Source organism: Triticum aestivum, chromosome 4B, assembly GCF_018294505.1.
Source record: "Triticum aestivum cultivar Chinese Spring chromosome 4B, IWGSC CS RefSeq v2.1, whole genome shotgun sequence".
In the NCBI taxonomy this organism is placed as follows: Eukaryota; Viridiplantae; Streptophyta; class Magnoliopsida; order Poales; family Poaceae; genus Triticum; species Triticum aestivum.
In genome coordinates this window covers 315,838,390-315,861,214 of record NC_057804.1, presented here as the reverse complement: position 1 = coordinate 315,861,214, position 22,825 = coordinate 315,838,390, and positions in this window count along the sequence as shown.

Genomic DNA, 22,825 nt, shown 5'->3' with positions numbered 1-22,825 from the left:
CGTTAAGGAGGGCCCTTGGGAGGAAGGAGGGGATGCAGTTAATATGTGAATGAAGATGACAGACTTGCATTCGTAAGGTGGCCTCAGAGGAGTTTGAAGTGTCCAATGGAAGTAGAAGCGAAGAAGATACCTGATGGTGGAATGATGATGTCTATAAGGCTATTGAGGAGAAGAAAGATTGTTTCAGACGCCTACACCTAAATAGGAGTGCAGACAACGTAAAAAAGTACAAGATGGCAAATAAGGCCGCAAGGCGAGCTGTGAGTGAAGCAAGGGGTTGGGTGTATGAGGACCTAGGTGGATGAACATAGCCTTTCGTAGCCCCCTTTTTATAGGGGGAGGCACGGGAGCTGGATGCCCACCATTTTAGGGCAACTGCCCCGTTCCGCCACTCTCGCACCATGCATCCCTGGCCGGCGCATTACTCTAGCAACCACCCAGCCTTGCCAATCCGACGCCCTGCCTACTCTGACCAGCGCACTACTTCCACGACCGCCTCTCTCCCCCAATCCCACGTTCCGCGTGTGAAGCGCGTCGTGGGAAGGACGCAGTAAAGGAGGAAGTGATGGCAGGCATGGCAGTTACCTTTGGCTACCCGTGATCGTGGCTTGTCTGGGCCGTGCCCAGCGGCGACCCATGTGCGTGCTCGCCCTTGGTTTCTACACGCAAGCTGGATACCCATTCGATGCCTGGGCTTGCTGGGGGAGGCCAAGGATAGACACAAGTCCAGGGTTAATGAAGAAGCAAAAAAAATCTCAAGATACAGATATTGTTTCGACAAAATCTGATGTCGATCCACACTGGCTTAGCCCAACAATGCCCGACAACACGTGTGGCCAAGGCCTAGGGGCTTCTATCGGTGTATTAAACATGGGTGTTCTATACCCTGACCTATGCACAGACAAGTAGCAACTCCCTCGCCAAACTAAAGTTTTGATGAAGATTCCCAAGCTGAAGAAGTCGCTCTTTGAGATCAAGGAGCATATCAAGAAGACCAAGACTTAGGGCCAAGTTGACCTATTTGGCTAAGAGGAGGAACAAGATAGAGCACTAAAAGCAGCCTTTGCCGGCAAGGCAAAGGCCCGACAAGACCTGCGACCATCAAGCCCCCGCCAACTATTAGCGCTCCACCTCTCATACATTGCCACATGACCCTAACCGTCCTCGAAATCTCCCACTTGTTGTCAAACCAAGTAAGGATCTCCTTCAAACTGGCTAACTTGGCCTGGTCACCGCTGGTGATCTGCACGATTTGCTTCTGCATCCTCCTCATAGACGTGCTTCTGAGAGGTGCGGTGCCGGCTTTGAAAGATGAGAGGAGAGACCGTGGTCTTGCAATGGATAAGAGGTAGAGGCGAGACGGTGGTTTTGCAATAGAGAAGATGGAGAGGAGATGGGGTGGTTTTGCAAATGGAGAAGAGGTAGAGGCGAGAAGGTGGTTTTGGAATGGAGAAGATGGAGAGGAGAGTGTTGACACCAGATTTTGGCACGGTCAAGAACTTATTTAAGATGGACTCAAATGGAGAAGTGATCTACATGAAAGAGTTCTGTATTATTGATATGAACATCTTTGAAGTTTGGGTCATCGCCGTCCGATTTCATCTCAAAGGCCGAAACTATCCTCAAAGTACTAGGATCTTATATTCAGAGTACAATTTGGCCAATTAAGCACCCAAGACGACCTCAAATAGAAAAATGATCTACATGGATTGTCTTCGTATCGTTGAAACGATCCATTTTGATATAAAAATCACTCAGATCCGAGTTCGTATGCAAAAGTTAGAGCAATCGGAGTGCAGCCCTATCACGAGGCGATATGTGGCGCGCCCCACCAGACGCATGTCTGATGGGTAACGTGAGGGAATAGCCTGTTTTGCGCGACTGATTTGACCCTCAAGATAACCTCTGATGAAAAAATATTCAACAAGAAAGTTGTTCGCCTCGTTGAAACGGTCAAGATTTCTTTTGGGCTCGTTTCCATCCGAGATCGTTTACTACCACAGAAAAGACCCGCAAGGTGCAGCTAATTTAAACCGAACAGTTTTGGAAAGTTCGGACAAACCCAATCCGAATTTGACTAGGGTTTTGGACGTGAATCCAAGCCTTTTCCTTGCACAGGAAGTCCAACCGCCTCTTATATACCTAAGGGGTGACGGCCGATTGAACAACACACAATCGATCAATTCATCTACCACTTTTTATCTTTTATCTTTTCTCCTTAACCCTAGTCCTTCTTCTTCCTCGTTCTTCGTTTGTTCTTGTTGTTGCAGGGCGGCGAACCTCGAGGCCCTAGGGGCGATTAGGCCAACCTAGGGCAGCCCATAGCCATCGCGCGTCCAGACGGGGTCCCTCCCGGGCGTGTGGGGTTTCGGGTCATCAAAAGCGCCCGCCGAATTGCCTGCGTACCGCGCTTTCGGACGGGTCTCCTTTGACGTGAGCTGCGGTGCATCACCCTCAGCGTTGGAGGTACACGGTGACGTGCTCGTGTGTGAACACACTTTTTTCATGGCCCTAGGGGCGATCAGGCCAACCTAGGGCAGCCCATAGCTGTCGCGCGTCCAGACGGGGTCCCTCCAGGGCGTGTGGGGTTTCGGGTCATCAAAAGCGCCCACCGGATTGCCTGCGTACCGTGCTTCCAGACGGGTCTCCTTCGACGTGAGCTGCAGTGCATCACCCTCGGCGTTGGAGGTACACGATAACGTGTTCGTGTGCGAACACACTTTTTGGCAACTCCGCTGGGGACGAAGCTTTGAACGGTCTCCGGCCTGTTCTTGCTATGAAGAGATCGTCATCTAGGGTTTGGAATCTACAAAGGTGATATGAATACCCAATTCACATATGTAGATGCAAATAATGCATATGTTGTTGTTAGATCATCTAATGAGCATAATGTATCGGCTAGCCCTAGCTTTATCAGTCATGCATCTAATTATGTGCAAGAGCCGATGCAACAAAATATTCATGCTTCTATGTAGCGACCCGACCCGAATGGGTCAAGTCTCTGTGCTTACGTGTCATCCCTGGATCGGTATGCTGACGCACACAGTACTCGAGGATTTATAACAGAGGTAAATCACATGTATAAAGTAACGTAAATACTATTACCTCAATCCAAAATAGCGGAAGCAACAAGGTTGTGGATTCCCATCAACACCAATGGCAAAGTTGAGTATAGGAAACCGTAACCCTAACGTATCACTTACTCGTCGTAAGATCCTGCAACATGAGACGTTGCAGCCACAGAGGGTCAGTACATTGAATGTACTGGCAAATTCACACCATAGAGCAATGATGAATAAAGGCTATCACTACATGCATATTTGGCTGGTGAAAAAGCTCTATGGTTACAGTTTTGCGTAAAGCCAATTTTTCCCTACTACAAAGGAATAAATTTATTTAACTATCATGGTGGTTGTTAAACATTGAGAATGGTTGACAGCATTCTCAATCCCAATTAAAAGTACTCATTAAAACCCAATAATATTAATTAAAGTAACATGATGAGATTCACAGGAAAATCAAGTACTAGATACTCAAGATGTCCATAACTGGGGACACGGCTAATCATGATTAGTTTGTACACTCTGCAGAGGTTTGCGCACTTTTCCCCACAAGACTCGATCGCCTCCGTTTGATTTCTCGCACTACATGATGTTTGAGAAATGGATGACCGAGACACAGTCTTTCGGAAGCGCTAGCACCTTACATGTGGGTAGACCGATACACCTACTTTCCCCTACATCTGCTAGTCTACCCGTAAGAGTTCGCACAACTTAGTCAACTATGCCAGAGCCCATAATGGCTTGTGGCTGCACACGTAAGTTTCTAGTTTGAATAATCTCATGATCCCTTTGAGCCTGGGTGGCGGTCCGAAGAAATACAGGCAAGTCCTGGAAACCCAGGTGCCTAGACAGGCAAGTCCTGGAGTAACTAGGTGCCTCAATCCACCCAGATGTGTGTTTAAGTTGCCACCTTAAATAAAGCATTAATTCACAAACTCACATCTATCATGGAAATTCACTCACCCAATCCACGTCTACTAGCATAGCATGGCATAATAAGCAAACGTAGAAGTAACTCCCAGGGGTTTGAAAATAAAACAGGTAATAGGTACTACCTCATCTACTTCCCATCCCACAATTTAATTAGATCCTAATCATGCAATTGTTTGAGGATTGATCTAATGCATAAAAACTGGGTATGAGAAAAAGTATGATCAAAGTGTGAACTTGCCTGCAATGTTGATGAAGATGATTCGCACTCAATACTCTTGATGTTTCTACTCATCACACTCTGGTCAATCTATCGTAAGCAATCAATAGTAACCACACATAAGCAATCAATCAAAAGATCGGAAAGAACGAAGAGAACAACTCGGAAAACATCAAAACCAAGAAAATAACTCTTGCAGCATAAAACAATTTCTAACAGTACCAAAACTAAGTGAATTTGGCCTTATCAGAAAGTTTAGGTCAAGAGCTTTGATTTGCAAAAAGAATCAACTCAAACGGAGTTATAAAACTCAAGTTATGATCAAACGAAGTTCAAATTCAAATCTGATCTAATTCAAATTTTAAACTTTCAAAAACATGTTTGAGTTGTTTTACTGGATAGAGGAGATCATAACGAAGAAGTGAGCATTGTTTTCGTTGGATTCCGACTAATGGGTAAAAAGTTATAGTCGTTTGAAAAACAGTGGCTAATCTGTAAATAAAAATATTCACAAATGAGTCCCTGGCAGAAAAACTAAAATAAAAGAAAAAAACTAAATAGCGAATGTTCGTTACAGAACGCTAACGAACGAAATCGTTCGCTAGATCTACCTAAACGGAAAACGTTCTCTGTATAACTAAACAAAAAAAACCGGTTTTATAAAACAAAAACGGGGAACCGGGACGGTTTTATACCGTAGGCGGTTTTCGTCAAAAAAAAACCCGGGGCAGTTCGGTTAACTCCGGCGAGGCGGCGCGGGGGCTCCGGCGGGCGGCTCCGGTCGTCGGAGGAGACGGCGAGGCGCACGGGGAGGGGCAGCGCTGGGCGGCGGGTGCGGTGGTGGCGAAGGCGGTGGGCATAGGCGGCGAGGGCGGCGGCTTCGGGCGGCGGCGCGGGGCGGATCTCGCCGGCGGCGGCGACTTGGGCGGCGGGGCGGCGAGCGAGGGAAGAGAGGGGAGTTGGGGCGTCGGGGCCTGCCTTTTAAAGGCCAGGGGAGGGGCGGTGGCGTGGGCAAGGGGCAAGGGCGGCGCGGAGTCCGGCCATGGGACGGCGGCGGCGGCGCTCCCGTGCGGGAGTCAGTCTCCTGCGGGAGATCGGGGACGGGGTGACGGCGGCTGGGCTAGCTGGGCTGGGCCGTGGCCTGGCTGGGAGCTGGGCCGGCCCAGTTCGGCGGAGGGAACTTTTTTTCTTTTTTTAAATAGAATAGACAAACAAAAATAAAAACAAAAGAAATAGAAATACTATATAGGCATATAATATATCCAAATTTTCAGAAAAAGATTTCCTACAATCTGAACATTTCTATTGAGTCAAATAAAATCCGCACAAATTTAAATAAAGCAAAGAGTGCTACAGCTCTAATAGAATCCAATAAAAATCCTTTTAAAAATACCAAAATTAATTCAAATTTATTTCTCTCCAATTTTCTGATGTAGGGAATCATGTTACCCTATTTTCCATATATTTTATTTTTGGAGAAAAATAATTTGAATAAAACTCAAATAACTTCAAATTGAAAATAAATTCAAAAGAACTTTGAATTTAATTCTTTGAAACTCCCAACTCATATTTCATATGTTTTGAAGAAGTCATTTTATCTTCGCTCGTGAAAATCATTGAGTTGCATAAAGTTCCAGAATTGGAAATATTTTCCAAATGAAATTCAAATATTTTCAACACCCCTTGTCATTTAAATAAATGGAAGAAGTCATGTCATCTTCTCTCCAGGGTTTCATGGTGAAAAGAATTTGAATTCATGAGGATCAGAAAAGAAAATGAAAGTTTGGGAAAGTCCTTTTATTCCCTCTCATTTAACTTTCAAAAAGTTTCGAGTTTCACTCAACTTCACTCAATTCAATCAAACAACAATCAAAACTATCTATTTGTTTATAACATTCCAAAATTTAGAATTTTGGGATGTTACATTCTACCTCATATAATTTTAGCAACATGCAACATATGTATTCCAACTCTCATGCATCGGCAACCCCAGAAATCCATATGCCGATGAACAACATGATGAGTTTGGTTAATCAAGTTGAAACACCTCACATAGGAACTTTCGATAGTATGCAACAAAATGTTTCACCTTTTTATTCATCGGCAACTAACTTGCAATATGTTAATCCAAACATGTCGATGGATAGGGGAATTGGCCATGCTACTACTAGTTATCCGGCCAATTACCCTCAAACATCATATGCTACACCTCATGCTACTAATTTTTCGGCACCATACACAACTGTTGATGTCCATAATTCGGCTCCGCACCTTCATGGTCATGGCCGAATAAGTGAAACTTCTGCAGGAGCACAAATGCCTTCACCTACTACCGTGGCATATCATGTCCCCCCTACACAATTACAGAATTTCGGCGACATCTCATTATCGAAAGAATCGAAAAGCATCGGGGGGCAACCATATCCAGACTGGGTACTTGAGAGCAAACCTACATTCTCTTGGGATTTGTGCAACTTTATTCGTCAGGAACTAATAGAAGGCGGGAAGCCTCATGATTTTGCTGTTGTAAAAGCTAGGGTTGTGCAAATTATGCAGTAGTCCAGTGTTAGCAATAAAATTGTTACAAAGCATATCGGTCAATATATTGTACCATTTAAAGAGACCGATAGTGACTTATTACTACAACCAAAGCTTTTCCCATTGCTTTATTTAAAGTTGATATCTAACTGGGTATCTTTGCTTTCTTCATACTTGCCTTACACATGGGATCAATTGAGACATGTATGTTCTAACTACTTTGATTTCAGAAATTTAAAGCCAATGTTATACTCTGTTGAGAAAACCGATGATAGTATAATTTCTTTTTCAAAGTCATCGGAGATAGAGTGCAAAACACAATGCATAGCCGAATGGGGTAATGCAAAATCTAAACCATTCGTTTGATTAACTCCAAAGCCGTTCTTACAGCAAGATCGGCAAGAGAATAAAAAGTTTACCTTCAATTCAAGCATGTGTGATCAAATATTTGACTTGTTGCTGAAAAATAATTACATTAGAGTTCTTGATCACCATGTGAAGCCATCAATCCAAGGATGAATGTATTGCAAGTTGCATGATTCGTCCAAGCATAATTTTGAGGATTGCAACATGTTTCGTCAAATAGTTAAATCGGCCATTGATAAAGGATGATTAAAATTTGTTGAAACACCAAGGGATGACCAGTCTATTCCGATTGGTCCTAATGGGAAAAACTTTTTGAATCGGCTGCTTCAAGACGATTCCTTTAAAGATGAGAAGGTATAAACTGCAAGTGATGGGATCAAGATTTCAAGTAAATAAGCTGTTCAAGAGCACAATGAAAATATTCTTGAAGGCATGAGTTCTATCAAAGATACAATGAATACGCCAAGGACTGGAGGGCAACAAAGCAATCCAAAGATCGATGCAAGCAAAACCAAAGAAGACAAAGGCCGCAATAAGCACAAGCACAAGAAATCCAAGGTCACTTTTGCACTATTATTAGATAAATATCAAAAGAAAAGTTAAGAGAATGGTACTTATTGGCCGAGTAATGCAATAGCATCAAGATCAACCCCTAGGCGCAAATCCAAGGATCGGTATTGGCAAGAAGAGAATTTTAATGCAACGTGTTCATATCCTTATTTTGAGTCGCCAATGCCAATGCCGTGGATGCCTCCCTATGCTCATGTGGGGTGTGTTTGGTTCACTGGGTAACCTCCCAAGGACAAGGATAGCCAGTTTAAAAGGGGATGGCAGGTGTTTGGTTAACTAAAGAGGAGGGATAGCCAGGGATAAGGACAGCCGAGATTCCTGGTATATTCTCCCAAAACTCGGCTCTACACGTCCGTGAAAATCTCGCGGATATGGGCATCCTTGTTCGCAACCCCAATCGTTATGCAAGTTTCACCTTCCCCGAACAGAAAACTCACCCTGCCCCTCTCTCTCGGCATCGATTCAGGCACGACGGTGGTTGCACGAGAGCACGGCGGCGGCGGGCCGACGACAGATAGCTTGGCGTACTAGAATCGGAAGGAGGCGGCGAGGAGATAAAAAGTTCCGGAGAAAGCCGTCGGACGCGAGGAAGAAGACGACCGACGCGACGCTGCGGCTGCAGTGGAAAATAGGAGGCGCCGTTGTCGGAGACGAGCTTCCCTCATCGGCGAGCACCTCCTGGCAAAGGGAATCGTCAGGCGGGGGCTAGGTTGCGATGGCGGCAGAAAAGCTATAGTGCGCGACAGCCAGGCAAATCCAGCGTGCGTGGTGAAGGTTAACGGATCCATGATGTGGTGGTCAGGGCTGATCTATGGCGTGCGGCGGCAGGGGCTAGCTTCGGTGTATGTGCTGTGTTCGCCAGGCTGGCAGACTCTGCTTTGGTTGCAGGTTAATGAAGACGACACCACAAGCAGCTGTTTGATTCCCTAATCTCTCACACCATTAATAATTGGTCAACAGAAGTAGAACCATTGACCGCTATCTGCTCCAATCATATTTGATTTCTTATGTTGTAAAAATTACAATTTCATGTAATCATGCTATCATATTAAAAAGGGTCATCACATCCTTATCCACAACTCATCCATCAAACCAAACAAATAAAAGGCTATCTTTAACCAGTTGACATCCCACACAACCAAACAAGAAATATGGATATCCCTAGCCAGGTGGTTAGGGATACCCACAGCCACTAAACTTATCCCACGAACCAAACACACCCATGGATTCATATCCATCATGGGATAGGTATGATACAAGGGCACATTCTCCATCTTATTTTAGACCATCTCACCAATATTATGTAGCTCCCAGAAGATCAACATTTGAACAGTCACATGATAAAGACCGTTTCAATCATAAGGAATCGGTCAAGAGGTCAAGGAAGAATAAAGAGGTGGTCAAGCAAGTTTACCGCGTTAAAAGAGATGGTCATAAGAGTGCTACTTCAGATTTGAGCTCAAATGAAAAGGAGCCAATTAAAGTATTAAAATTGGCTACTAAAGGCAATGAGGCAAGTCAATCAAGTGCCAAATCTGAAGATAAGAAGTTGAGAGTGCACAAGGTAAAACAAGAATTGCCATTGCTTCAAACAAAATCGCAGCCGGGGTGCCCACTCGGCTTATCATATTGTCAAAAGAAGAAATTACAAAAACTTAGTGCACAAGAACTTGAGGAAAGGAATATGGCATGGGTTCCCAAAGAAGTACTCAAAATAAGAATTATGTGCAAGCTTCCATTACAAGAAGTGCGGCGAAGGTGAAGAAGGAAAAGAGTGAAAACTATGAAGGACCAAGCCGAAGGTTTCATCATCTTCGGTCTACACGTTATCCATATTCTTCAACTATGCCATTAACGCCTATGCCATGGAATTCGTCATCAGGTATGATTGGTAACCCTCAATGGGCTTATTTTAATCCATGGATGCAATATAAGTTCTTACATCATGAAAGGGTATTACCAAATCATTTGATTAGCTACAAGTTTGTTGCTGATCCAAATGGCTGAAATACTTGATTTGTCATTTCATTTGTTTGTTTCGGTCATATGTGCTTTGAACGAAGTTTACATGGTAATGGCCGATATTTATCTATCGTCCTAAGAGTATATCAATGCATGGCCGGTGTAGTATTCTAACATCGTCCTTAGTTCAATTGGAGAGCGAGACAAGATACGTGCTCATGGAAATTTATATTTGAATGGAGTTGAGACATCATGAACGATGTCATTGAATACATGCTGCATAGACCAATTCATAGTTGCAAAATTGGCTAGTGGGCTTATATTTTGTTTGGATATGATTTGGCTTATGCATCTTTGAGATCTATAAGAGGCCAAATCAAAGCTAATTTTATTACTGAACATCGGATTAATGACATGCATAATATTGATATTAGCCTTGTCTCTCTAGTACTATGGAGATTATGTTTTGATGGTTCAATTTGTAGCAATGGCCAAAGTGTTGGTGTTGTTTATTGATCCGTCTCCAACGTATCTATAATTTTTGATTGTTCCATGCTATTATATTACCCCTTTTGGATGTTTATGGGCTTTATTTTACACATTTATATCATTTTTGCGACTAACCTACTAACCGGAGGCCCAACCCGTATTGCTGTTTTTTTTGCCTATTTTCAGTATTTTGAAGAAAAGGAATATCAAACGGAGTCCAAACGGAATGAAACCTTCGGGAGCGTGATTTTTAGAACGAACGTGATCCAGAGGACTTGGAGTGCAAGTCAAGAAGCAGCCGAGGCTCCCATGAGATAGGAGGGCGCCCCCCTATAGGGCGCGCCCCCTGTCTCGTGGGCTCCTCGGGCGTCCACCGACGTACTTCTTCCTCCTATATAATCCTACGTACCCCGAAAATATCCAGGGAGCAGACGAAACACAATTTCCACCACCGTAACCTTCTGTATCCACGAGATCCCATCTTGGAGCCTTCGCCGGCGTTCTACTGGAGGGGGAATCGACCACGGAGGGCTTCTACATCAACATCCTTGCCCCTCCAATGAGTTGTTAGTAGTTTACCACAGACCTACGGGTCCATAGTTATTAGCTAGATGGCTTCTTCTCTCTTTTTGGATCTCAATACAATGTTCTCCCCCTCTCTTGTGGAGATCTATTCGATGTAAACTCTTTTTGCGGTGTGTTTGTCGAGATCCGATGAATTGTGGGTTTATGATCAAGTTTATCTATGAATAATATTTGGATCTTCTCTGAATTCTTTTATGTGTGATTGAGTTATCTTTGCAAGTCTCTTTGAATTATCAGTTTGGTTTGGCCTACTAGATTGATCTTTCTTGCCATGGGAGAAGTGCTTAGCTTTGGGTTCAATCTTGCGGTGTCCTTACCCAGTGACAGAAAGGGTTGCAAGGCACGTATTGTATTGTTGCCATCGAGGATAACAAGATGGGGTTTATATCATATTGCTTGAGTTTATCCCTCTACATCATATCATCTTGCTTAATGCGTTACTCTGTTCTTATGAACTTAATACTCTAGATGCAGGCAGGAGTTGGTCGATGTGTGGAGTAATAGTAGTAGATGCAGGCAGGAGTTGGTCTACTTGTTACGGACATGATGCCTATATGCATGATCATGCCTAGATAATCTCATAATTATTCGCTTTTCTATCAATTGCTCGACAGTAATTTGTTCACCCACCGTAATACTTATGCTATCTTGAGAGAAGCCACTAGTGAAACCTATAGCCCACGGGTCTATCTCTTATCATATTTGTTTTCAATCCACTTTTATTTGCATCTTTACTTTTTGCATCTATATTATAAAATACCAAAAATAATTGTTTTGAGATATAAAGGTCGTAATGTTAGGGTCATGCTATGGTCAGCTTGATGCTTGATAATTGTTTTGAGATATAAAGGTCGTAATGTTAGGGTCATGCTAGTGGGTAATTATGAAATTGAGAAATACTTTTATTGAAGTTGGCAAGTCCCGTAGCATGCACGTATGGTAAAAGTTGTGTGACAAATTTGTTGCATGAGGTGCTCTTTTGATTGTCTTCCTTATGAGTGGCAGTTGGGGACGAGAGATGGTCTTTTCCTACCAATATATCCCTCTTGGGGCATGCGTAGTAGTACTTTGCTTTGAGGGCTAAGTAGACTTTTGCAATAAGTATATGAGTTCTTTTTTGACTAATGTGAGTCCATGGATATACGCACACTCATACTTCCACTTTGCTAGCCTTTATTATTACCGCGCAACTTTCACCGGTACCATGAACCCTTTATTTACCTTCCTCAAAACAGCCACCATACCTACCTATTATGGCATTTCCATAGCCATTGCGAGATATATTGCCATGCAACTTTCCACCGTTCCATTTATTATGACACGTTCCATCATTGTCATATTGCTCTTTGCATGATCATGTAGTTGACATCGTATTTGTGGCAAGGCCACCTTCATAATTTTCATACATGTCGCTCTTGATTCATTGCATATCCCGGTACACCGCCGGAGGCATTCATATAGAGTCATATCTTGTTCTAGCTTTGAGTTGTAATTCTTGAGTTGTAAATCAATAAAAGTGTGATGATCTTCATTATTAGAGCATTGCCTCAGTGAGGAAAGGATGATGAAGACTATGATTCCCCCACAAGTCAGGATGAGACTTCGGACTTTACAAAAAAAGAAAAAAGAAAAAAAAGAGAAAGGCCAAAAAAAAGACCAAATAAAAAAAAAGAAAAGAAAAAAAAGAGAAAGAGAAAAAAATAAAATGAGAGAAAAAGAGAGAAGGGACAATGCTACTATCTCCTTTTCCACACTTGTGCTTCAAAGTAGCACCATGATCTTCATGATAGAGAGTCTCCTATGTTGTCACTTTCATATACTAAGTGGGAATTTTTCATTATAGAACTTGGCTTGTATATTCCAATGATGGACTTCCTCAAAATGCCCTAGGTCTTCATGAGCAAGCGAGTTGGATGCACACCCACTTAGTTTCTTTTGTTGAGCTTTCATATATTTATAGCTCTAGTGCATCCGTTGCATGGCAATCCCTACTCACTCACATTGATATCTATTAATGGGCATCTCCATATAGCCCGTTAATACGCCTAGTTGATGTGAGACTATCTTCTCCCTTTTCGTCCTCACAACCACCACCATATACCACCATAGTGCTATGTCCATGGCTTGCGCTCATGTATTGTGTAAGAGTTGAAAAAGCTGAAGCGCGTTTAAAAGTATGAAACAATTGCTCGGCTCGTCATCGGGGTTGTGCATGATGGGAGTATTTTGTGTAATGAAAATGAAGCATGGCCTAATTATATGATTTTGTAGGGATAAGCTTTCTTTGGCTATGCTATTTTGATAGGACATGATTATTTGTTAGTATGCTTTAAATCATTATTACTTTTATGTTTTATAAGCTTTTATTTTGAATCATTTGGATCTGAACATTCATGCCACAATAAAGAAAATTACATTATGAATTATGCTAGGTAGCATTCCACATCAAAAATTTCTTTTTTATCATTTACCTACTCAAGGACGAGCAGGAATTAAGCTTGGGGATGCTTGATACGTCTCCAATGTATCTATAATTTTTGATTGTTCCATGCTATTATATTACCCCATTTGGATGTTTATGGGCTTTATTTTACACATTTATATCATTTTTGGGACTAACCTACTAACCGGAGGCCCAGCCCGTATTGCTGTTTTTTTGCCTATTTCAGTATTTCGAAGAAAAAGAATATCAAACGGAGTCCAAACGGAATGAAACCTTCGGGAGCGTGATTTTTGGAACGAACGTGATCCAGAGGACTTGGAGTGCAAGTCAGGAAGCAGCCGAGGCTCCCACGAGATAGGAGGGCGCCCCCCTGTCTTGTGGGCCCCTTGGGCGTCCACCGACGTACTTCTTCCTCCTATATAGGCCTACGTACCCCGAAAACATCCAGGGAGCACACGAAACACAATTTCCACCACCGTAACCTTCTGTATCCGCGAGATCCCATCTTGGAGCCTTCGCCGATGTTCTGCCGGAGGGGGAATCGACCACGCAGGGCTTCTACATCAACATCCTTGCCCCTCCAATGAGTTGTGAGTAGTTTACCACAGACCTACGGGTCCATAGTTATTAGCTAGATGGCTTCTTCTCTCTTTTTGGATCTCAATACAATGTTCTCCCCCTCTCTTGTGGAGATCTATTCGATGTAAACTCTTTTTGCGGTGTGTTTGTCGAGATCCGATGAATTGTGGGTTTATGATCAAGTTTATCTATGAATAATATTTGAATCTTCTTTGAATTTTATGTGTGATTGAGTTATCTTTGCAAGTCTCTTCGAATTATCAGTTTGGTTTGGCCTACTAGATTGATCTTTCTTGCCATGGGAGAAGTGCTTAGCTTTGGGTTCAATCTTGTAGTGTCCTTACCCAGTGACAGAAAGGGTTGCAAGGCACGTATTGTATTGTTGCCATCGAGGATAACAAGATGGGGTTTATATCATATTGCTTGAGTTTATCCCTCTACATCATGTCATCTTGCTTAATGCGTCACTCTGTTCTTATGAACTTAATACTCTAGAAGCAGGCAGGAGTCGGTCGATGTGTGGAGTAATAGTAGTAGATGCAGGCAGGAGTCGGTCTACTTGTTACGGACGTGATGCCTATATGCATGATCATGCCTAGATAATCTCATAATTATTCGCTTTTCTATCAATTGCTCGACAGTAATTTGTTCACCCACCGTAATACTTATGCTATCTTGAGAGAAGCCACTAGTGAAACCTATGGCCCCCGGGTCTATCTCTTATCATATTTGCTTTCAATCTACTTTTATTTGCATCTTTACTTTTTGCATCTATATTAGAAAATACCAAAAATATATTTATCTTATCATACTATCTTTATTAGATCTCACTTTCGCAAGTGGTCGTGAAGGGATTGACAACCCCTTTATTGCGTTGGTTGCGAGTTCTTTGTTTGTTTGTGTAGGTGCGTGGGACTTTTGAGGAGCATCCTACTGGATTGATACCTTGGTTCTCAAAAACTGAGGGAAATACTTACGCTACTATTGCTGCATCACCCTCTCCTCTTCGAGGAAAACCAACGCAAGCTCAAGATGTAGCATTTATATATCTCCTTATGGTACTATTTTTGAAGCCTTATGCCGCTTAGAATATTTTTATGCACGCTTAATCAAAGCCGAATATGCATTGTTATTCGGATTGAATCTTTTACTTGCTATAGGTGCTATACATGTTAAGGCTTTGGGTAATTCATTATGAGTAGTGCAACAAATATCCAAGGGTTATCAATGTTTTGATGAATCATGTATAATTTATCTTGAGGCACGTCTAGATGTAATATCCTCCTTGGGTTGCTTTGAAATTATTCCTACATCTAGACATGACAATTCAAAAGAGTTGGCATAGCAAAGCGTCCGGCTACTATGTTACTCATGATGCATTCTATTTCTATCAATAGCCGATGCTTAGTCTCGTCAGAATAGGTAAGGCCGAACCGAAAGCTACCGCTTTGGCCACTAATGAATTTTTCTTATGCAGGAGAAAGTAAGGATTGGAGAAAGTTTATTGTTGATTATCTGCAAAATCCTAGCAAAAGGGTGAATAATATGGTTCCAAGGGTGACCTTGAGATACATATCTATGGAACTTTATCATTGGATTGTTACTGAAGTTGGGAAAGTTTCACCTAAGCTTGCATCAAAATATCCACATAAGCAATGACCGATATAAACTTATCATCCTAAGAATATGCAAAATGGCTGATGGAGTGTTGACATCGTCCTTAGAGCAAGCTATGAGCAAGTTATTTTTCGGCACACAAGCTTTGCCGAAAAATAGGGGGGCATGTGTTGACACCAGATTTTGGCACAGTCAAGAACTTATTTAAGATGGCCTCAAATGGAGAAGTGATCTACATGAAAGAGTTCTGTATTGTTGATATGAACATCTTTGAAGTTTGGGTTATCGCCATCCGATTTCATCTCGAAGGCCGAAACTATGCTCAAAGTACTAAGATCTTATATTCAGAGTACAATTTGGCCAATTAAGCCCCCAAGACGACCTCAAATGGAAAATGATCTACATGGATTGTATTCATCTCATTGAAACGATCTATTTTGATATAAAAATCGTTCAGATCCGAGTTCGTATGCAAAAGTTAGAACAATCAGAGTGCATCCGTGTCATGAGGCGAGATGTGGCACGCCCCACCAGGCGCATGTCTGATGGGTAGCGCGAGGGAATAACCTGTTTTGCGCGACCGATTTGACCCTCAATATAACCTCTGTTGAAAAAACGTTCAACATCAAAGTTGTTCTCCTCGTTGAAACGGTCAAGATTGCTTTTGGTCTCGTTTCCATCCGAGATCATTTACTACCACAAAAAAGACCCGCAAGGTGCAGCCAGTTTAAACCGAACAGTTTTGGAAAGTTCGGACAAACCCAATCCGAATTTGACTAGGGTTTTGGACATGAATCCAGGCCTTTTCCTTGCACGGGATGTCCAGCCGCCTCTTATATACCTAACAGGTGACGGCCGATTGAACAACACACAATCGATCAATTCATCTACCACTTTTTATCTTTTATCTTTTCTCCTTAACCCTAGTCCTTCTTCTTCCTCGTTCTTCGTCTGTTCTTGTTGTTGCAGGGCGGCGAATGTCGAGGCCCTAGGGGCGATCAGGCCAACCTAGGGCAGCCCATAGCCACCGCGCATCCAGACGGGGTCCCTCTCGGGCGTGTGGGGTTTCGGGTCATCAAAAGCGCCCGCCGGATTGCCTGCGTACCGCGCTTCCGGACGGGTCTCTTTCGACGTGAGCTGCGGTGCATCACCCTCGGTGTTGGAGGTACACGGTGACGTGTTCGTGTGCGAACACACCTTTTTCATGGCCCTAGGGGCGATCAGGCCAACCTAGGGCAGCCCATAGCCGCCGCGTGTCCAGACGGGGTCCCTCCCGGGCGTGTGGGGTTTCAGGTCATCAAAAGCGCCCGCCAGATTGCCTGCGTACCGTGCTTTCGGACGGGTCTCCTTCGACGTGAGCTGCGGTGCATGACCCTCGGCATTGGAGGTACACGACGACGTGTTCGTGTGCGAACATAGAGATGGTGGCTTTGCAATGGAGAAGAGAGAGAGGAGCGAGCTACGGCGGTTTATGATTGGACGAGAGGGGCGGCGCACTGTGACTGGATGTAAATCAAAATCAATTTACCCTACAATTAAGAAGCGACCCCACATTAACTAGTCTCCCTTGTATTTTGGCTCATATTTTGACCATGTTTTTAACGAATAAAATATATGTTATACATTGCAAAAATAATATAATTGGAAAGTACACTTAGATACAAATCCAATGATATGATTTTTGATGACATTCATTCACATTTTGCTTGTCAAATACAGTACATGGTCAAACTTTGACCCAAAATACAATGGGGCTAGTAAATCAACACAGAGGTAGTAGGATGGACCCACTCACAGCATGGCACTGCTCTCGTCTAATCCAAAACCAACGCCCGCCGTTCCTCTTGATTTTCGACTTCCAAGACCATCACCTCAAAACAAAAACTTCCAAGACCATCGCCGCTCCTCTCCTCTTCCATTTCAAAGCCACCGCCGCTCCTCTCCTATTCTAATCCAGAACCACTCCTCTTCCATTCGAAAACCACCATTGGCGAGTGAAGGTGCTGTGGAGAAGTAGATTGATGGAGGAGTAAAACCGATACGTGAGGATCACAGATGGCGACCCTGTGAAGCTAGCCAGGATGATGGAGATACAGTCTTGGTTTGACAACCCATGACAATTAGTGGCCATGGCAATGGTGATGGTCAAATATCTGAAACAGAGCGAAAAGGCGGCCATACTCCTAGAGGGAGTCGCACGGGCGTACATAGAGCTGCTCCTCTCGGCCATGGAGCAGACAGATCCACCGAATCCGATCATGAGGCAACGGTGGTGCGAGTATCGATTCAAGATGGAGCATATAGAGATTGAAACATCGAGCATCTATACGGTGCCGTTTGTGAGGGTGCCATGGCAGAGCGAGCCGGTGGAGTCTTTGATGTCGCTTGAAACTGCGTCGGTATTTCCCCAAAGAGGAAGGGATCATGCAGTACATGTATGGTAGGTATTTCCCTCAGTTGTGAAACTAAGGTATCAATCCGGTAGGAGAACCAAACAACACTATGTAAATGGTACCTGCACACAAAGAACAAATACGTGCAACCCGACGCGTAAGAGGGGTTGTCAATCCCTCCACGGTAAAAAGATGGATTGATTTGTGGTAGATTGGATAAATAGCTCTCGATAAAACACGAAATAAAGTAAGTAATAAAAAAGTGCAGTAAGGTATTTTTGGGTTTTTGGAATAATAGATCTGAAAATAAAAGCGAATACAAATAGATCTCAAAGAAAATATGATAAAGAATAGAGCCTGGGGCCATAGGTTTCACTACTGGCTTCTCTCGAGAAATAGCACATGGTGCGTAAACAAATTATTGTTGGGAAATTTATAGAAGATCGAATAATTATGATGATATCCAAGGCAAGGATCAATATATAGGCATCACATCCAAGATCAATAGACTGACTCCTGCCTGCATCTACTACTAATACTCCACACATCGACCACTATCCAACATGCATCTAGTGTATTAAATTCATGGATAAATGGAGTAATGCAATAAGAACGATGACATGATGTAGACGAGATCTATTCATGTAGGAATAGCCCCCATCTTTTTTATCCTTAATAGCAATGCTACATGCGTGTCTTGCTGCCCCTTCTGTCACTGGGAAAGAACACCGCAAGATCGAACCCATCACAAAGTACCTCTTCCCATGGCAAGAAAAATCAATCCAGTTGGCCTAACTAAACCAAAGATTCAAAGAAGAAATACGAGGCTATAAATAATCATGCATATAAGAGATGAAAGAAGACTCAAATAATATTCATGGATATAGATCTGATCATAAACTCAAAGTTCATCGGATCCCAACAAACACGCCACAAAAAAGAGTTACATCAAATAGATCTCCAAGAGACCATTGTATTAAGAATCAAGAGAGAGAGAGAGAGAGAGAGAGAGAGAGAGAGAGAGAGAGGAAGACATCTAGCTACTGCCCACGGACCCTTAGGTGTATGGTGGACTACTCACGCATCATCGGAGAGGCACCAATGAGATGATGAACCCCTCCATTATGGTGTTAGATTGGATCTCGTGGTTCTAGAACTTGCGATGGCTGGAATTGTGTTTCATCGATTCCCCTACGTTTTTTTGGAATATTTGGTAATTTATAGGGCGAAGAGGCGGTGCAGGGGGGCTACATGGGGGCACAACCCCTGGGAGCGCCCTGGTGAGTTTTGCTCCCCACGGGCCTCTCCTCTGGTGCTTTCTTGGCCCATACAATGTCTTCTAGTCCAGAAAAAATCTCCAATTTTTTTTGCTACGTTTGGACTCCGTTTGGTACTGATGTTCTGCGAAGTAAAAAACAAGCAAAAAACAGCAACTGGCACTGGGCACTATGTCAATAGGTCAGTCCCAAAAAATGATATAAAGTTGCTATAACATGAATATAAAACATCCAAGAATGATAATATAACAGCATGGAACAAGCAAAAATTATAGATACGTTGGAGACGTATCAGCATCCCCAAGCTTAATTCCTACTCGTCCAAGTAAATGATTAAAACAAAATTTTTTGATGTGGAATGCTGCCTAACATGTTCATCACATATTCTTTTCTTTCGTAGCATGGACATTTATATGGTTCAAAGCAACAATCTATATTTGACATGAAGACTTCAATACTCAAGCGTATCAATAAGCAACCATGTCTTTCAAAATATCAACACTAAGAAAGTTATCCCTAGCCAATGATGTGATTAAGTGGGGTCTGGGAGGGAAGACTTCTTTCACCACTAAATCTATTTATTCTTTCCTGGAAAAAAATATTGCTGGGTGTGATTACAGATGGATCTGGAATGCCAGAATTCCTCTGAAGATTCAAATTTTCTTATGGCAACTTTTTCAGAATGCTATTTTGACTAGAGATGTGATGAAACATCGTGGTCGGAAAGGAAATCCTAAATGTTCCTTCTATGGTGGGCGAGAGACCTCACAACACTTGTTCTTTAATTGCCCTGTTGCTAGGGTGACTTGGAGAAGAGTGGCATGTATGTTTGGCATGGATCTGTGCCCTAACAATACTTGGCAAGCCTATGTGTGGTGCTTTACTTTCTTCCCTGGTGGAGAAGATTTTTACACAGTGGGAATTGCTGCTATGTGCTGGGCGATTTGGACCAGTCGCAACAGGGCCACTTTTGAGTTCAAACCTCTTAAAAACCCGTTCGAATGTGTTTTTACTACTTGTGCTCTAATGTGTTACTGGGCAGGGCTACTGAAACAAGAAGACGTGGCGACCATGAGGGACGGGGCAAAGATGCTGAAGGAGAATGCGTCGATGATGATGAGAATCTGCGGGGCAAGCAGTGAAGAAATGGCTCGTTGATACTCTTCTCGGTCGGTGGACCTGTGATGCCAAGTCGCTTTGGGCTAGTTATGTTCTATCCTGCTTAAACTTTACCCCTGCGTGGGCCTGGTCTTTTGTTGCTCAATTGTGGTGAGCAGTCTGTGAGTTCGTTGGGGCTGTAGGCCTGGGATTCTAGATACTGGTATATTGATGTCATCGGGTTTTCGCCCCACGGTGGGTAATCTCGATTGCAAGTGCTCACAATGGGTTTCCCGGTGATTCTTGAACTTGCTTTCCCCTTTTCTTCCTTCTTTGGACTGTTGTATTTCCGTTATGTTGCAGTAATGGAAAGGGGTTATGCCCGGTTCAAAAAAAAGTTATCCCTAGCCCATCATGCTCAATCATTGATCCATTCATGAAACACACTCGCATATTAGCTACATCCAATGCTCAAGTATGATCATAGTGCTACCGAGTTGGTGTTTTATAAGAGAAGATGGGGACTCAAATAAAAATTGCATAAAATAAATAGATAGGCCCTTCACAGAGGGAAGTAGGGATTTGTAGAGGTGCCAGAGCTCAAAGCTTAAATTGAGAGATATTTTTTAAGAGGCATACTTTTCCCGTCAACGAAAATGACCGAGTAATTCCCAACACTTTCCATGCTAGATATATCATAGGCGGTTCCTGAACATAAAATAAAGTTTATTCCTTTTTCCACCATTCTTTCACAATCCATGTCTAGCCGTATCCACGGGTGCCTTCCATACCAACACTTTCCACGGAATTTATTATTTGACAACATAAAGTAATTTTCTTTTTAATTTCAGGACTGGGCATCCCTATTACCATCGTACTCTCGTGCAATGACAAGTGAATAAACACTCATCTTGAGAATAACACATCTAGCATGGAAAATATTGGCCACCCCCTGCTGCTTCATGAGTGGTACGGGCACACAAAAAGGAAATTCATTTTGAAAATTAGAGATGGCACATACAAATTTGCTTAGAATGGTACGAGAATACCGCATGTAGGTAGGTATGGTGGACTCATATGGCAAAACTAGGTTTAAAGATTTTGGATGCACAAGTAGTATTGCTACTTAGTACAAGTGGAGGCTAGCAAATAGATTGAGAAGTAACCAACCAAGAAACGAAAAATCACATAAGCGAGCATTTAGCATAACTAACACCGAATAATGCACCATACGTAGGATGTAATTTAATTGCATAACTATTGATTTTCGTGCTTGCATAGGCCATAACCTTAACACCAATATTCTTACGAAAGCATAGTTACTCACCAACATGACTCACATATTACTATCATCATATCTCAAAACTATTACAAAGAATCAAGTTCATTTTGTCCAATGATCTTCATGAAAGTTTTTATTATATACCTCTTGATTATCTATCACTTTGGGACTAATTTCATGTATTGCAATTGCTTTTGAATAGCTTAAACAAATTTAAGTGAAGAACATGAGCATAAAGTTTTCATCTCTCAAAATAATATAAGTGAAGCATGAGAGAATTTCTTCAAAAAATTTCTAACTCTCAAATAAATCTAAGTGAAGCATGAGAGCATTGCTACCTCTTGAGCACTGCGTTGGTTTTCCCTTGAAGAGGAAAGGGTAATGCAGCAAAGTAGCGTAAGTATTTCCCTTAGTTTTTGAGAACCAAGGTATCAATTCAGTAGGAGGCTTCACACAAGTCCCTCGTACCTACACAAACAAACAAGAATCTCACAACCAACGCGATAAAGGGGTTGTCAATCCCTTCACGGCCACTTGCGAAAGTGAGATCTGATAGAGATAATAAGATAAATATTTTTGGTATTTTTATGATATAGATTGAAAAGTAAAGATTGCAAAATAAAGTAGATTGGAAACTTATATGATGGAAAATAGACCCGGGGGCCATAGGTTTCACTAGTGGCTTCTCTCAAGATAGCATAAGTATTACGGTGGGTGAACAAATTACTGTCAAGCAATTGATTGAAAAAGTGCATAGTTATGAGAATATGTAGGCATGATCATGTATATAGGCATCACGCCCGCGACAAGTAGACCGAAACGATTCTGCATCTACTACTATTACTCCACACATCGACCGCTATCCAGCATGCATCTAGAGTATTAAGTTCATAACAACAGAGTAACGCATTAGGCAAGATGACATGATGTAGAGGGATAAACCCAAGAAATATGATATAAACCCCATCTTTTTATCCTTGATGGCAACAATACAATACGTGCCTTGCTGCCCCTGCTGTCACTGGGAAAGGACACCGCAAGATTGAACCCAAAGCTAAGCACTTATCCCATTGCAAGAAAGATCAATCTAGTAGGCCAAACCAAACTGATAATTCGAAGAGACTTGCAAAGATAACCAATCATACATAAAAGAATTCAGAGGAGATTCAAATATTTCTCATAGATAAACTTGATCATAAACCCACAATTCATCGGATCTCGACAAACACACTGCAAAAAGAGTTACATCAAATAGATCTCCAAGAAGATCGAGGAGAACATTGTATTGAGATTCAAAGAGAGAGAAGAAGCCATCTAGCTAATAACTATGGACCCGAAGGTCTGTGGTAAAACTACTCGCAACTCATCAGAGAGGCTATGGTGTTGATGTAGAAGCCCTCCATGATCGATTCCC